At 43.7% G+C, this 14,446-nt stretch overlaps 1 long non-coding RNA gene across 1 annotated transcript in view; it reads left to right on the top strand.

Annotated features, from left to right (window-relative positions):
• Window positions 1-464: 464 nt before the first annotated feature.
• The window catches only part of LOC115899218, a 43,454-nt gene continuing 29,472 nt past the window's right edge, over window positions 465-14,446 (top strand). The window contains exon 1 of the long non-coding RNA XR_004058928.1: window positions 465-585. This is a non-coding gene — a long non-coding RNA (uncharacterized LOC115899218). The remainder of the gene's footprint in view (window positions 586-14,446) is intronic.

Raw genomic sequence — 14,446 nt, forward strand, 5'->3', positions numbered from 1 at the left:
GGGGCTCAGCCCTCAGAGTTCCCTCTGGGGTTAAAGGGGATCAGGAGGTACCTGTCCCAAAGGCCCTTGGCTACATGAGAGAAAGTCAATTTGTTTCGTAAGGCTCCGTGGCTGCCTCACAGCATTTTGGAAGCAGTAGGCCAGAGATCACCAGGAAACAATGGTGCCTGGGTTCGCTGCCACAAGCAAGGTGTGATGAGTCAGAATGAAGCAACAGTTACACACACCAACAGGTCTAGTTGGCAACAGGTAAAGATATTACCTCAGTGAAAAACCAGAGCTGAAAACGGGTAAGGTCTAACTGTGCCAGAGATCTGCTGTGCTCCTTCTTTTGTAAATGGCTATGATGACAGTGGGGGTGGGGAGCAGGGGGTTGGGAGGTATACAATACATGCATTTAAGTTTCCAGCCACTAAGTAAACAGATCTTGTTCCTAAAGGATACTCTTTCCATGGGCCATACTGTTTTGAATTCCTTCCTTTAATAAGTCTTCTCATAGGGTCACTTGGAGAGGACTGGAAGATGGAGACTCTTGGGATCCGTCAGGAGATCGCTTATCCCACAACCCAGGCCTAATGCAAACAGGTAAAGTTTCTGCCCTGCTGGGAAGGATAACTATGACCAGATTAAAGGGGCCCTTAAAAGAAATTCCTTCTTGTATTGGACCTGGAATCATAAAACTAGGAGGTGGAAGTGACTTTTGTCATTTTACAGGTCAGGAAACTGATTAAATAGGGAAATGATTTGCCCATGGTGGGAAGTAAATTCAACATAGAACCAGGATAAAACCCATCTCTTGACTCTAAACCCAGTGCCTTGGCCTGCTTTCCTTGTTGCTCTCTGCCCATTGTCACAAAGTTTCAAATACTATTTATTTAATTATCTTTTTAATGAGTATTGCTAATTACTTTTTTTTTTTTTAACTAGAAGAAGACAGTTAAAGGATTATATCTTATTGGGTATTTGTAGGCTTGTCGCCTATTACATTGTCTAATACAGAATTGATACTAAACGTTTCAATTGAATTGATACTGACGTTTTTATGTCCCTACAATATTTCTACCCATGAATCTGCACATAGAGATCCCATTGGAAGCTGAGCCTTGGTGGATCATTTTGATTTAGGTGGGACCTTATGTCTAACAAATCTTTCTGTCCATTATCTTGCCCAGCCCCCATTTGAATATAGCTATATTTTCAGGGTTATTTTTGCATTCATAATTCTTGACAAGAAAATCCTCCCATCTAATCTTTGCTTGATTTCTTTGTTTCAGGAGATTATCTAGCATGTCTAATAGAGCAACAAGTCATGTCCTGTGGCTCCAGGCCTGGTATTCCATAGCATACCAAAATCAACCACAAGCCTTTGCCTCCAACCTCACCCATATCAAGGGCAGAGATGAGGCTGACCCCTAGGGAGGTGGAATTTATAACCAAATGATCATGCTCTTTCTGGGTTTCTGCAGGGTTCCCCAGAAAGGTAGCATTCTTGGGTTATGGGGTACAGAGAACTCTGAGATTAATTTACAGTGATGCAAAGTCAGTGTAGAACTACGAAAAAATTGCTCACCTGAGGGTTACTGGAATATTGGTAAAATATTACTTCTTGCTGAAGAAGCACAGGGAACTTCACCCAAAATTTGGCTCTCTGGTATAATGGGTATTTTAAATTAAAGGTCTTTTGAGACCAACAGATGCTGGAGGAGACTTTTACCCTATCTACGTAAAGACCAGACGGACCCACTAAGGAGAACAATTGTTTTTCCCTCTCTACCCGCTTCTGTCTCTCAGTCCTTTACTTCTGCCATAGAGAAGGATGAAGCTGTTATCTGAAATTCCCTTATCTGCCTAAGATCTATACCTACCAAAGATGAAAACAATTACTTCTGATCCCTCCTCTGAGTTTTCATTAACTGAACTCATGTCGCAGGAAGAAAGACAGAAGTCTGTCAACCAACATGGGCAGACTTTTGTCACAAACTACTCTCTGCTCTGTGGGCCCAACAGACTTTCTCCCAGGCCATTGTATATTCTTCACAGCCGTTGAATTGCCCTGAAAATTATTTACTAATCCCCCTAAAATCATCCACAATGTCCCCCTCCCATTCCTTCAAGAAGCAGGTGTACAAATATCTGTATCCCATTGGGATACTGGGAACTCACCCTGTGATTCTCGCATGAATGTGAACAAATATCCATGCCTTTTCTCTTATTAATCTGTCTTTCATGAGTTGATTTTTCAGTGAAACTTCCAGTGGTGAAGGGAAAACTACATAGCTATTTTAATTTACTCACCTGGGATAGAAAAGAAAATCCTAGCAGATGATTTAGGTCAGTGGTATCCAACCTTTTTAGTCAGGAGAGCACATTTTAATCTGAAAACAAGTATAGTCCTGTAGATAAAAATACATTTAGGAATGCATTGGTAGAGCAAATGCTTAATAGCAGACAGAGACTACTACCTTTAAAGGAATTTGAGTTCCATTAATCACCTTTACATAGATAATTATCTACATAGATAATTACATTATCTATGTAATATTCCAAATCTGAGTTATTGCTTTCACTCTGTGTTTCTGCAGCTCTCTCTGCCTGTTTTACCACTGGACTGGAACCTCCATGAAGGCAGAGCAGTTTGACTTATTCCCTATTATATGCTCGGCACCTACCACAGTTTTTGGCACAAAGCAGTACTTTATGTGTATTTGTAGAATGAATGAATAAAACCATTAGAAGTATTAGAATATATGTGTGTCAATCATGCTATTTCATCAACCTATAAGCACTGATTCATGCAAATACAGTGCTCCCATGGGATCTCAGGGTCCACAGATTAGAAACCATGCATTTAGATTTATATCCTTGTGCCCAATATTTTTTTCCATTTTCCTCATAGGGAGCTTATGGGTCAGTAGATCACAGACATTGGTCTCTGGATTTACAGACAATGACTAAAGGCAGGAACTCGAACCGGATGATCTCCCAAGGTTCTTTCCAAAATGAACAGTCCACGAAGAGGACACAGTGCCTCTTAACCTTAAAGAAGGCTGAACCTTCCTGACATCCATGGGGACAGGGATGTTGATGACAGGTTCTCTCAAGAGCCTGCTTCTAACGTTTGCAGGAGCAATAAGTAAGCTAATCTCTGGCAGCCTCTAGGTGGTCTAGTTGCTATTTCGACCCCAAATGGACCTGCAAAGGTACTTTGCCTGTTTCCTCTGTCAACCTATTTGTGCAGAGTGTTGATAACTGAAGTGACACACAGTAAATACTCTTTGTCTTGCAAGACATTTGCTGGCAGTGGAGATAAGGAGGGAAATGTAGGAGTCGAAAGAAAGAATGCTTAGCTTAAACTGTGTGCATGTATATGTGCCTCTCAGTGTGTGTGTTCACGTTTAAATGATGACCTCTCTCTTCCCTCTTCTCGCAACAGCTCCTTCTCTTGATTCTCCTGCGCTCGAATTTCTGCACTCTTCAAAGATAGAATGGCATTCCAGGTGTGAACAAATCAGGGAGGTTTCCTGTTTAAGATTCAGAAATTCATAGCCCTGAGGAAGTGAGTAAAAGAGAGAAGAGGAGAGAGAAAGAGAGATGAAAAACAGAATCTCCGCCACCTGCTATTTAGTGATTAGCTTCCAGATAAGGAAGGCAAAGATGCATTCCAGGAGCTCGGGACTTGCCCAGACAGAACTCAGAGCAAAGGAGGGCTTGCAGAAAGGTGAAGCCAGAAATTACAGGAGGTGGCTGGGCTACTGAAAGTACCATCTATAAATTTTCTTTCCAAGCTCCTCCATTTCATGGAGCTCTTAAAATTGTCAGTTCCTCACTTCACTCTCTTATTGATCCTGCCTCACCTGGTTTGGTTTATGTAAAAGATTCTTATAAAGACTAACTCTTCCACTAGCCATGTAACCCTGGGCAAACCACTTACCTTCTTAGATACAGGCCTAGTGGCTGCTATCTCGTGTGTTTAAATAGCTTCATCCAAATCCGTATGAAAAGAAGCCAACAACATCAACACACATACAAACAAAAAAATAGCATAATTCTGGGAAGAAGCCCTGATGTGAGTTTGCAGTTGAGCAGCCTCTGCTCTAGTTCTTACTTGCATACATGCCAGGCCATTTGACTCACCCACAATGAAAAGCAAGTGCTTATTCATGCTTATTCATTCACTTACAGAGGAGCAGGCTGCTCAATTTTGGTGTTTTCCCTTCTCAGTAGAAAGGAGTGAAAATAATTTCTGCACAGCCTTTCCTTCTGTTAAATATGTTACCGGAAAGGAGTCACAATCCAGACCCCAAGAGAGGGTTCTTGGATTTTGTGCAAGAAAAAATTCAGGGTGAGTCCACAGTGCAAAGTGAAAGCATGTTTATTAAGAAAGTAAAGAAATAAAGAATGGCTCCTCCATAAACAGAGAAGCCCTGAGGGCTGTTGGTTGCCCATTTTTATGGTTACTTCTTGATGATATGCTAAACAAGGGGTGGATTATTCTTGCCTCCCCTTTTTAGACCATATAGGGTAATATAGTTTAACTTCTTGACATTGCCGTGGCATTTGTAAACTGTCATGGCGCTGGTGGGAGTGGAGCAGTGAGCATGACTACAGGTCACTCTCATGGCCATCTTGGTTTTGGTGGTTTTTGGCTGACTCCTTTACTGCAACCTGCAACCTGTTTTATCTGTAAGGTCTTGATGAACTGCATCTTGTGCCGACCTCCTATCTCATCCTGTGACTTAGATACCTCAACCTGTCTGGGAATAGAGCCAGCAGGTTTCAGCCTTATTTTACCCAGCTCCTATTCAAGATGGAGTTGCTCTGGTTCACACACCTCTGACACTTCTGCATGTGGCACCTGTGGCTGCAAACATAACCCCAGATTCTGAGCAGAGGGGCAGGAGGCTGTGTACTTTTCAGGGTTGTATGGCCTCTTCCCTCGTTAGCCTTTCTTGCTGTCTTTGTTCTTACGACTGAAAATGTCTTGTCCTTGACAACCACGATGTGTTCAATTTTTCGACACCATGAGGTCAGCACATTGCCTTCTAGCCTCTAGAGCAGGTAAAAGCCTTGACAGATACAAGATCAAATTACTAATTCACTCTGATTATCATTTTGCATTGTCTCCTATAAAAAAAATCAGTGTGGAGCCATGAACAGTTATGCTAGGGTAGAAAATAAATACCCTGCTGATTAAAAACTGGAAGTCACTAGCTTTGAAATTTCTCCAAAAATAGAGACCCAGATGTCATGTAAACTGCAATCAAAATGGGCTGTAAAACTCAAACTATAGACATTGCCTTGTAAAGCGTTCACAGATGTAGCAGCAGAAGAAATTCTCGCAGCTTAGAAAAGCAAGACTTCTGCTTTTTTTTTTTCTTTGTCTCTCTTTTTGTTTTTGAGGGGGATGGTAGACAAGATGAACACCAAACTGTTCATTTCAATATGCAATTTGCCTCAAAGAATTCTGACTTAATATATTTTCTCACCAACCTAAATCCAATTCAAAAAACATTTATTGAAACCCGAACAATCTACTTTTGGTTGACAAGTGCTAATAGGTGCAATGTTACCCCTGTCAACTTATAAGATCACCTACTGAGCTTGGAGTCAAACAGGAAAAAGGAAATTGAACTGGAGTTTGAATATGTATCTTCTAAATTCTCAGCCATAGCTGAATGTGTATCGTGCTCAATGAGAAACAAATTGCATTGCTGGTTTTTCTTTATTAAAAAAAAAAAAAACTAAAATTAAAGCTGGAGCATGTTCACATCTTAATGTTGGATCTACCTCTAATGCAGATGAGATATATCTGTATGAAAAAACAAATGAGGCTGGGTTCGGTGGCTCAGGCCTATACTCCCAGCACTTCGGGAGGCTGAGGTGGGTGGATTACTTGAGGTCAGGAGTTTGAGACCAGTCTGAGCAACATGGAGAAACCCCGCCTCTACTAAAAATACAAAATTAGCCAGGCATGGTTGCATGCTCCTGTAATCCCAGCTACTCGGGAGGCTGAGGCAGGAGAATCGCTTGAACCCGGGAGGCAGAGGTTGCAGTGAGCTGAGACTGTGCCATTGCACTCTAGCTTGGGCAACAAGAGTGAAACTCTGCCTCAAAAAGGAAATAAAAAAAAGAGAAAAAAGAAAAAGAAAAAACAAATGACACCAGAGAATCTTTTTCAACACCTCTTTGCTTCTTGGATTAACCATGTATTTCCAATGAAAAATAACAAATAAAATTGGTTTTTGACCCTGTTTTATATTTCTACGGAGACCAGCCCTCTACTCTCTTGAGTTCCACAGATAGGAGGATTTCTCTGAGAAACTTAACAACACCATGTCATTTTTAGTTTAAGAGCTTTTGTCAGGAGTATCTAATAGGTAGCAGGCAATAGCAGAGTGTGAGTGAGTGTATATGGGTGTGTACACTCCCTTATGTGCACGTGTATATTATCAAAGATCACGTACCACTACTGGACCAAAATTCAACACCGCCTTTTGGATAAATCAGACAATGTAGCCAAATGGTTAGTCCAATATTATCTCCTTTCACTCTTGCTTTGTAGTTAACTAGGAGAATGTGGCCATTAATTGTTAACATTCTAGACCTCATTGGCCATCAGAGTTCATATCAAAGATCATCTCCTTCCTTCCTCTCTGTGCAGACAACTTCTGCTGTATCTGTAAGGCACAACCAGAGGTCAATTGCTTTTCAGTTCACTCATTCATTCTCATATACAGTAAGAAATAATGAAGTACCAAGCCTGTACCAGGCAGTCCTCTAGGAGCCTGAGATACTACAGAGAATAAGACAGAGAGGCTGCTAACCTCATGGGGCTTACATTCTGGTATGAGAAGACAAACAATAAACAAAATAATCGCAAATAGGTCTTACACCTTAGGTCTCAGTAATTACCATGGAAATTGAAAAAACAAAGAGACATGATAATCAATGGATGTGCATATGTGGGGAGCTCTTTGGGTGGGGATATCAGAGAAGCACTCTCAGAGAAGGTGATGTGTGAAGACAGCCAGGCAGTAAGGGTGGGGTGACATGCACACTGTTGCACCCAGAAAAAACAGTAAAGGGCTAGCAGCTCTCAAGGTCAAGTTTTGCATACTCAAGTGAGCTGGCCCCACACCACATTCTTACAGAGGAGATTTTCTTTTCTTGACTCATTTGTAAACCAAGTGGGAAGTTGCACTCTGAAAGGGATGAATGTGAGGATCCGAAGCACTTTATTAAGGAAAACTGAAGCGTTGCTCTTAGATATGAGGAATTTGCTGGAGAAGTTGAAAAACTTAAGGGCTCTGGTCCCATCTTTGCCAATAGCAGGTTATGTACCACTGGGAAGGCCCCTCTCCTCTCTGACTTCAGTTTCCTCTTGAAATGAGGATGTTGGATATCTAATTCTCTTCCAGTGCAAAAAATCTCTGAGCTTTCTAAAAACAGAAGCTAGAGCTGCATATTCCTGCTTGAGAACACACTGTTAACATGGACTCACTCACTAGGATGTTCAAAGCCATCCTGTGCATAAAAACAGCATATGCACTGGAGTGACACTTGATCAACTCCTCCTAGAGTCCAAAGGAGCCATGTTCAGACACTTGATCTGTTTTAACCTCCTCAATTTGGTCTGTGCTATGACTTTAGTCAGTCAGGAGCGCTTTCAACAGGCAACCAATGGAGAGTTTCATGGATAGGCCAGATCTCCCAGTGCACACCAAAATGAGGCATCTTGTCCATATGCAACTATGTGAGAAGTGGCAGGTCTGAGGGCAGAGATAGATCAGACAGGGGTCCCAGGGTCTCAACCTTCAATAGTGGAAGATCCCTCCTAACAAAAGTCTTTGGTTAAAGACAGCCCTTTACTATGATCCCCTGGCTTCCTGGCATGAAAGCAGCTTTCTTTGAATCCTGCATAATGGGCAGATAATCTCACAGCCATTTCCTCCTCTGTTGGGTCTGTTGCATGATGTTCTATCAGTACAGAGAGACATTCCAAAGCTCAGAAAAGGTATAGGACAAAGGGCTGTCATTTATATATGTATTTTGAGCATCTTTGCTAGGTGGAAGAGGGATCTAGAGAGACACACAGTGAATCAGAAATAGTCCTTGATCTCAAAGACATCACCCCAGCCTAGATTCACATGCAGATACCTACCATTAACACAAGTCAGAGAGAGAGGAGGAGTGGACGCAATGACAAGGGTGATGGTGGTGAATGAATTGACATTCGGAATTGGTCCTTGGGAATGATTGGGACTTCACAGGTCAGAGGCAGAGAATGAACATTCCTGCTAAGGGAACAGAATGAGTGAAAGCCGGGCACAGCATAGAGCTTCTGGGAAGAACATCAATATATACAGACTCCAAGAGGAGAGATCCTCAGAGGTTTAAATCTAACCCCTAAGTGCATGACACAAAGGAAGCCAGAGCCCTTTGAAATGCAGCTACTTTTGTCCCTGGTGTCCCTGGAGTTTCCAGATTTTATTCCAGGAGAATCATAGCACCCTCCTCCCCTCTGCATCCCCAACCACGCATACAAGGAACCTACAAGGAGGGCAGGGCTGTGGCTTTCAGTCACCAAACTTGCGTCATTTCTGATCAGGGAAATATATATATATTTGAGATGGAGTCTCACTCTGCAGCCCAGGCTGGAGTACAGTGGCATGATCTCACCTCACTTGCAACCTCTGCCTCCCAGGTTCAAGAGGTTTTCCCACCTCAGCCCCCTGAGTAGCTGGGATTATAGGCATGCACCACTACGCTCAGCTAATTTTTGTATTTTTAGTAGAGATGGAGTTTCACCATGTTGGCCAGGCAGGTCTCGAACTCCTGGCCTCAAGTAATCTGCCCGCCTCAGACTTCCAAAGAGCTGAGATGACAGGCATGAACCACTGCAACTGGTCAGGGAAATATTTTAAAATTGTATCCATTTTGGAGTTCTGATCGTTGTTTCAGAGTTGGAAATCAACTTTAGTCTCAGGATTCTTTATTGTTCCTCTGCTGCAATTTCTTTTCTGTTATTTTTTCCTTTTTGAAGGCAGGGTCTCACTCTGTCACTGAAGCTGGAGTGCAGTGGTGCTATCATAGCTCACTGTCATCTCGAACTCCTGGGCTCAGGTGATCCTCCCTCCTCATCCTCCCAGGTAGCTGGGATTATAGGCACATGACACCATGTCCAGCTAGTTTTAAAATTTTTTGTAGAGACTAGCCCTCACTCTGTTGGTTAGGCTGGTGTTGAACTCCTGGCCTCAAGTGATTCTCCCACCTGGGCCTCCTAAAGTGCTGGGATTACAGACTTGCGCCGTGGGGACTAGCCCTTTGCTCTAATTTCTAAATGCCATTTCAACTTTTCTTTCCTCCATCCAGCCATGCTTCTTTGTTGCAGGCACAAGTATTTGGAAACTTCCTTTATCCTCTCTCATTTTTGTACCTGGGGCTTCTACAAAGACTGTCAGAGGTCTCGTCACTCTTTATCATCCAGATGTCTCCGAGAAACAAAGCCACACACTTCCCAACAACCATCCTGATCTGATCATTTGCATATCAGGAAGGCTTTGTCCCAACTGAATTCTACCTTGTCATTCCCATCAATATTTTTTTTTCATCTTAGCTCTATGCCAACCAATTGTTCATATTTACTCTCAGTATGTATTTGATGATCACATGGAATTTCACTGCCTAGTTATGTTCTGGTCTACTTAATTTGTTATCTCTATATTCCTTCTCTTGACAGTGGCAGTGTTGCCAGGTAAACAAAGTTCTCTTTTGTTATCACACTTGTGGCCAAATAGTAGCAATAATGGTAATAAGAAATAAGTTGTATCAGGTAAGGTGTTTTATTTTTTTGTTTTTGTTTTTGTTATTATTTATTTATTTATTTATTTATTTGAGACAGGGTCTCATTCTGGAGTACAGTAGCATGATCATAGCTCACTGTAGTCTCAAACTCCTAGGTTCAGTGATAACCCCACCTCAACCTCCTGAGTAGCTAGGATTATAGGCGTGTGCCACCAAACCCAACTATTATTATTATTATTATTATTATTATTATTATTATCATTTTGTATAGAGAAGGGTATCTCTCTGCTGCCCAGGCTGATCTCGAACTCCTGACCTTAAGCAATCCTCCTGTCTCGGCCTCCCAAAGTGCTGGAATGACAGCCATAAGCGATGGTACCCAGCCTCTTATAGGACTTTAATAGAGGACCATCACTTCCTTAATACTCAAGCCAACCTGTGAAGCAAATTATCCCATTTTACAAATGAAAAAAACTGAGGCTTAGAGAGATGAAGTGACTTGTTTAAGGTCACTCTAGTAATAACAGACAGGCAGGGCTCAAACTCTGGATTATTAGATAGAGCTGGTGGATATGAAGTATGCTTTTGTTGTGCCCGAAGTCGCGAGACCCCAGTAAATGACCACCAGAGTCCAGAGTCAAAGCCAAATAGCCGGGGTCACTTTATTACGAGTTCAAACCCGGACCTCTCCGCTTTATACAATGGCAGGTAAAGAGAGAGGCCCCGGCTGCTGTTTCAGGGTTTCTTTTATAGCGAGGTACAAACAAGTCACAGAGAAACAGTAGTTACAAGCTTATTATTGGTTAACATTTAAAGTTGAACATTCGGCAGTTTCTGGCTGGTTCCCGCCTTTTTCACAACCTCAAATGGCTGGGGGTTTTCCAGATAAGTTGTTTGTGTAAGCCCGGGGGGTGGTCACATGCATGTATGTTGCAACCTCAAACGGCTAGGGGTTATTTAGATAAGTTGTTTGTGTAAGCCCGGGGGGTGGTCACATGCATGTATGTTTAGAATTTTTCCCTTAGGGGCTTTCTATCTGATTCCCCCCTTTTAGTTGTGTCTTCAAGAGTCAATCTTGGGTCTTATATGTCTGTTTCAATTGTTTTATTGATGATGGGTTGATATTGTGTTCTAAGGACCATTAACTGGACAGTGTTGATTCTATCTTTGACAAAGTTTATTATTCTGTTTAGTATGCATGGCCCTATGGTGAGGAGGAGGAGTAGGCTTAGCAATGGTCCTGCTAGGGGCATTAAGAGGGAGTACATGGAGGAGCTCCACCAACTATCAGCTGCGGAATTGAATTTTTGTTTTTGTAGTTCTAGGCTGAGTTTGTGTAGCTGTTGGACCCGCGTCTCTACTAACCCAGATTCATTTATGTAAAAACAGCAGTCTTCTTTGAGAAAAAGGCAAGTTCCCCCATTTTCAGCAGTAAGCAGGTCTAGGGCGTGCCGATTTTGCAAAGTAACTTGGGCGAGGAAGGTCAGTTGCCTTTGTAATGAGGCTAGGGATTCGGCTGAAGCTTCCATTGCTATGGAGAATTGTTGGGAGAGCTTAGCGGTAGTAACGAGAGCGTGGCCTAGGGCTCCTCCTGCTAACCCTGCCGCTATTACGGATGTGGTGAGTGAGACACCGGCTACTAAGGGAAGAAATACAGCCCTTTTTGTCCTGAAGGAAGGCACGTAGTCTCCTTCTAGATATTCAGCAGGGGTTCGCAGGGTTAGTTGGGGAACTATTGTAACAGGGAGACATAGGAGGCTCTTAGTGGCCTGAACAGTGAGATTTTTATATAGAGTTCCATTACACCAGAAGAATGAGCCATGAGGGGCGCACAGAGTGGAGTTGGGAGGAAAGGTTATGTTGCAAAGGGAGGTGCTAGCATTTGAATAGCAAAATAAAACCTGTGTTTGTTCGGGGTTTAAGAACAAAGGAACATCTGAGATGGGGGAGGATCCTTGGCTGGAAGTTGTTAGGGAATTATTGAAGGGGGCTGGGAGCGGGACGGCCGTCAGGGGTGGCTGTCCTAGGGTAGCGCAAAAGAAACATGCAGAGAGGTTTCCCAGACCGGTGGCGTTCGCGAGAAGTAACCCCTCCCTCAGCAGAGATAACCAGGAGAAAGGGTGGGAGGAGGTTAAAGTGGAGAGTTGTTTGTTTAGTTCTGTTTCCTGTTTCTGAATGTTAGCGTGGAGGGTGGTTTGGATCTGAACAAGTGAGCGCCATAGATAGAGGCGGCTGCTAGGCCACTTTGTCCCAGATGTCATGTACATGCCCCCCTTCTGTTGGGAGGTCCAACAGGAGTCCCAGGGATCCCAGATAACCCATGTGTAGCCTGTGGCAGTTTTTAAAAAAATTATGGGAATTCCACACTTGGCTCAAGAGGGTTTCTGAGGCCGTGAGAGTCTTGACAGTGTGGATTTTACATGAGCTATAGGGGCAACCGACGCTTTGTTCAACCCATGTGTTTTTACAATAGGGGATTTGTTGGTCAAAGAGAAAGCAAATAGCTGGGGTGACTTTTCCCGGTTGTGCCTGGAAATCAGTAAAATTAACATAGATAGGAGAGCTACAACCTTGAGGGGGGCAATCAGCTGTGGCCAGAAGATGGCCTTGTACCTGTGTCTGAGCGTAGTTGGTCCAATTCTCTGTCAGGAAAAAACGCCAGGCAAACGGGAATGAAGCCTGCTCTGCTTGGATTTTCCAGCTGAAGGCCCGCAAAAGCAAGAGCGTCACAAAGGAGATGGACACCATAATTACGGTTGTTGACGGCGCAGGGTGAGTTTTGAAGGATTGTCTTTAGTCCGGTCAATTGTCCAGGCTGCGGTTTTCTCTGTGGAGGGCCTGACGAAGTCTGAGAGGGGGTCCACTGGCTTGGCGTGGGTGTAGTGGATCCAGGCAGCGATTCCTTCTACCTTGAGTGCTGTTGGCATGGTTAGGATCACCTGAAACGGCCCTTTCCACCTTGGTTGTAAGGTTTCTTGTCGGTGTCGCTTGACGAGAACCCAGTCTCCTGGCCGGATCTGGTGTGGAACGGGTGGAGGTCCTGTTTTGTATAGTTCTCTTAGTCTAGGCCAGATTTCTTCATGAATTTTCTGTAAGGCTTGTAGGGAAAATAAGAGTTCAACACCATCATCGACATCAGGTTTAATGAGATTGTCTTTTAGGTTCGGGACAATAGGGGGAGGTCTGCCATACATTATTTCATAAGGGGTGAGACCTAATCTGTAAGGGGAGTTTCTTGCCCTGAACAGGGAGTAGGGGAGAAGGACTACCCAGTTAGCGCCAGTCTCCATGGTCAATTTAGTTAGGGTCTCCTTTAATGTTCTGTTCGTTCTTTCTACCTGTCCTGAGCTTTGGGGGCAATATGCACAATGTAATTTCCAATTTGCCCCGAGAATGGAAGCCAGACCCTGACTTACCTTGGCGATGAAGGCCGGCCCGTTGTCCGACCCTATCATAGCTGGGAAGCCATACCTGGGCAAGATTTCTTCTAGGATTTTCTTGGCTACGACTTGGGCAGTTTCCTTTTTGGTTGGGAAGGCTTCTGTCCATCCTGAAAAAGTATCTACAAAAACTAGTAGGTATTTGTATCCATACTTTGCTGGTTTTATTTCAGTGAAGTCAATTTCCCAATAAGCCCCAGGTCTATTTCCTCTTTGTCTTTTTCCAGTGGTTTGGGGTTGGTTTCCTGCATTATTGAGTTGGCATACTACACAATTTTTAGTCACTTGTTCAACTTTTTTAGAAGCATCTCTGATTTTTAGTTTTGAGTGTCTTATTAAGTCCAATATTCACCTTAAGCCTAAATGGGTACTATGATGGATTCGTTCTAGTACCCGTTGTCCTAATTTGTCTGGGAGAATAATGTTGTTTTTACAGTCTCTCCACCACTTGTCATGGATCTGAGCCATAGGGAGCTCGTTTATCCACTGGAGGTCGCTCTCTGAGTACTCCAGGTTAGAGGGTAGCTCTGGGGGCCCCGGGTCAGGCAGCTGAAGGGCTAGGAGCTGTGAAGGGGTTTGAGCCCCATTTTTAGCAGTCTGATCAGCCAGGTTATTTCCCCGGGAGACCATGTCAGTTATTCTTTGGTGTCCTGGACAGTGGACAATCGCCAATTTTCTGGGTTCCCAGAGGGCAGCTAATAAGGCCGGGATTTCTTTTTTGTTTGTAATGTCTTTTCCTTCTGCCGTGAGGAGCCCCTTTCCCTATATATTGCTCCACGTATGTGAGCGGTGGCAAAGGCATATCGGCTGTCAGTATATACCGTTAGTTTTTGGTCTTTCCCCAATTTTAAGGCCTGAGTCAATGCCACCAGTTCAGCCTTTTGGGCCGACGTTCCCGGGGGCAAGGTTCTGCCCAAATGACTTTGGTTTCTGAGGTTACCGCCGCTCCCGCGGTACCTTTGTCCTTGGTGGACGAAACTGCTTCCATCGCTGAACCAGACGAGGTCAGCGTCTGGCAGTGGCCGGTCCTGTAGGTCTTCTCTGACTCCGTGTACCTGGGCCAATATCTCGGAGCAGTCGTGGAGTGGGCTCTCCAAGTCTGGATTTGGCAGTAGGGATGCGGGGTTTAGGGCCGTTGGGGGCATGAAAGTTATTCTGAGGGGGTTTAGTAGCAGTCCCTGGTAGTGGGTGAGCCGGGCATT

Source organism: Rhinopithecus roxellana, chromosome 8, assembly GCF_007565055.1.
Source record: "Rhinopithecus roxellana isolate Shanxi Qingling chromosome 8, ASM756505v1, whole genome shotgun sequence".
NCBI classification, from domain to species: Eukaryota; Metazoa; Chordata; class Mammalia; order Primates; family Cercopithecidae; genus Rhinopithecus; species Rhinopithecus roxellana.